This window comes from Propithecus coquereli, unplaced genomic scaffold (genome assembly GCF_000956105.1).
Source record: "Propithecus coquereli isolate 6110/MARCELLA unplaced genomic scaffold, Pcoq_1.0 Scaffold20, whole genome shotgun sequence".
Lineage (NCBI taxonomy): Eukaryota > Metazoa > Chordata > Mammalia > Primates > Indriidae > Propithecus > Propithecus coquereli.
Window position 1 is genome coordinate 7054173 of NW_012144967.1, and position 3629 is coordinate 7057801.

The following is a 3629-nucleotide window of genomic DNA, read 5'->3' on the forward strand; positions in this document are numbered from 1 at the left end:
TGGGCACAGGCTGTGGTGGAGGGTGGGGTGGGAGCCGCGTGGGAGGTGTCTGGATCCTGGCGATTTAGAAAAAGGCTTGATAATGAAATGGTGGTGGTGGGGGCAGGGATGCTATTTTTACATATACGTCTGTAGGCTTGCATGCTTACTTCCTGGAAGCTGGCTTTGGTTAGGAAATACTGAGCCCTAATTGTTTTTGGAGAATCTTGGGGTGTCTCCAGAGAACATAGAACCAATCACCATCAAAAGTAGCTGGCGTATTATTGCCTCATGCCCGGCTTGGTTTACCCTTTCTGTGAGTGGACACGTCTGGGCTGGGTTAGCACCTAAGTGAGTGACAGCCAGAAGGAAAAACCCTTTTACTGCACTCTAACATGGTGCCCTTTAGAAGTCACCGAGAAGCTGGCGGCATGGTCTGTTTCACTCTTCCTTCTGTTCTTGGTCCTCCCTGCAACCTTTGCAGTGACTAGGCTTCTTGGGGTAGCTCTTTCTCCAGGCAGAGCTGTGTGGGAAGCAAGCCCCAGAGGTGAGTTTCCCATTGTCCTAGTCCGCTCAGAGGCGTGTCCTCCACTGAGCACCATCTTGTCGGGTTGGCTCGTTCAGACACCGTGGGACGAGCCAGCCCGAGGGGGAGGAGTGTGTTCCGGAGCCAGCAGGGCCTCCTCCTGGCAGATGGTCTGCTGGTATTGCCACTTGCCTTTCAGTGGTGAGGGTTCAGTTGGGGACCTATCCCCATGACACCCCCTCCTGCACGGAGGAAACCTGTCTTCCCTGGTGTACCATGGAACACTGGAGGCCAGTGCCTGAAAGACAGTCCATACGGTCAGAGCCCTTCCCTCTGCCTGCATTTCTTGCATTTCCTGTTATAAAAGTATCAACCACGGGGTTATTCTCACACTGTGTGGGGCTGGGGGAGAGACTGGGGTGATTGCAAAATGCTCTATAAGGATATGGGCACATTATCCCCAAAAGGCCCCTGATGAAGTCCTAAGTTTAATTTGTGTCCCGGGGCTGTCCCCTTCCGTGAGATTCTTCCATCAGATTGGGTTTGGGTACTATTTTAATGGAATCGGGGAAATGATCCAGAAAAGCAGGTTCCAGGGGGACAGGAGGACATGGGGTGCACCAATGCCCCAAATGTGCTGCTGAGAGCTGGCAGCTGAAGCCACTTAAAGAGATTGGCACCTCGGGGAGCAAGGATAGGATCACGCTGCAGGCACGGACAGAGCGGAGCACGCCTCAGCCAGGGGGAGGACCTTAGCGGAGGGTCGGTGATAGCCCTGCCGCCTCCCCAGCTGCCCGCCTTCCCTGCACGCTCTTCCCATAGCAGCATCCTGAATTTGCAGGTCCAAACGTTGATTGCATTTTAACCACAGACAGCTCCCTGGGCCTCCCGAGCATGTTTGAGTGAGGTCTTTTCTTCTGCAAATAAAAGGTTTAACCCTCTGAGGGTGGGGCCGATCTCTGGGGATCTGGAGGCCCCTGCCCCAGCACCACCAGTGCAGGGAGAGGGTCTGCTGCACGAGGCCCCGCGCCGCCCCTGCTGACAGGTGGGAGCTGGTGCTCACCTCCAGCCTGGCAGTGCCAGAGATTTCTTGTAGTTTTTATCGATAGGAGAATTCAAGAACACTTGATACGGACTCAGCATACAAAGCACTCAACTTATATTTTCCATTACTGTTGGGAACCAGATAGACGTGACCATTCTGGGTGGTTGTCATGAGCCACTCCCTGCATTGCCACGTGAGTCTTTGGTTCAGAAAGCACCTGGGTGTGACTCTCCTTGTAAAGTGCCTCAAAATTTGAAGTTATTAATGTTTCTTGTTAGGTTTAGTTAGTTGTCGTACCAGCAAGCTCCACTTTCCCGGGGATAGGTTTTTTTGATGCTCCAAGTTGACGGAAACACAGCGAGCTCTTACATCTGTCGGCAAAGCAGGCAGCCTACGGTCTCTGGTTGTAGCGCTTCAGTGGCTGATCCGGCACAGGGTGCCGTAAGCAGGTAAGTGTGGAGTGAATGAATTACCCTCAGAGTCTACAAGAAAACCAGCCGGGTGGTGCTCAGTGTGGTGGGAAGAAGAATCTTGCTGTAGACAGACCGACTTGTGATTCCTGGCCTTGCTGCTCACTCGCAAGCCGTGTGATTGCAGCCTCATTTTTCCCATCTGTACTATGGGGGCACAGTTACTTCTTTGGTTATTGTGATCATTGAAATGTACAGTTTATCAAAGCACTTGCTGCAGGTGCCTGGCACAGTGGGCACCCGGGAATGGTCACCACTATCACCTCCACCACTAATAATCTTGGAGTTCCTCCTGTGTGCCAGGTGCCTTTGCACACACTTTGTTATTCAGACCTTAAGAGTGTCCTTTAGGTAGGTGTTATTCCTGGAATGGCCTCGGGAGTTCTGTGACTGTTTCTACAAGCCGAGGGCCGTTCCCTGCTCCCTGGCTCTCCATAGGAAGACAGATATCCTGTTTACCTAACACTGCAACACCCTCTGAGTCCTACCAACAAGGTGGTGAAGGTGGTCAAGGCTTCCATTCTGTACATGCAGGAATGGGTCTCAGGTCAGTCACTGCACGGGGTCACATGGTTTATAAGAGGCAGGTCCCGGACCACCAGTCTCCTGCCCTCTTTAGCACTTTTCCCTGAGGGGAAGAGATAGAGGACTTCCCTTTTGAGACCAAAAGAGCTCACACTTGGTATAGCATAAGAAGTCTGAGCTCTGGGCCAAAGAGACTTGAGGTCACATGTCCCAAGAGGCACCCACTCTGGCCCTGGCCCTCCTGATGGGGAAAGGAGTCTGAAGGGCGAAGGGGATGTGCCCCCTGGAGCCCAGGCCCTTCCCTTTCTATTATAGAATTCTCCACCCAGATGCCCAAGCTGGCTGCCAGGGCCTGCGCTGGGTTCATCCTCCATAGGGCCACTCCTGTGCCCACGCCTAGGCTGTGACTGGGGCGTGGGCATGGATGGAGCTCATATGTGCATGCAGGGGTGGCCACACACACGTGGGAGCCCCTCATAATGCAGGCCAGGGAAGGGGAATGGGCTGCAGGCTGGGAGCCTCCGCTGAGATCCTGACCAGGGCCCAGCAGGTGACAGCAGCAGCTTGGCTCACCTGGGGCCTGACTTGGGCCATGCGCTGGGGAAAACAGTGCACTTGGGTTCCGTTTTTAGTCCTGATCTCATCACCGAAGAGCCCGATCTTGGAGCCTGTGATGCAGTGACTGACCGTTCACTGAGTTAGAGTGTGGTGCTGGGGATTTTCCATGTCTCCTCTTTTTTTTTTTTTTTTAATTGAGATGTAGAGATGTGTTTTGAGGTTGCCACTGCTCCAAGATCACATTGTTTTACTTTGTAATGATTCTGTTGCCCACATTATAAGATTTTGAGACCGTTTCTTGATTCAGCCGGCCTCCTAATTCCTCAAGGTCTTGGTGAACGCCAGAGTACCTTTCTCTCCTTCCTTTGGTTGGAATCACCATCCGTGGAAAATAACTACGGGAAGTGTTCTGAATAGAAAGGGAAGAGCAACAGAGTCATAAGTAGCACATAAAGTACTAATGACACAGAATAAATAATCTCCTTTTCATTTGAAATCCACCGCAGGGGCGCATGCTGTACTGCCC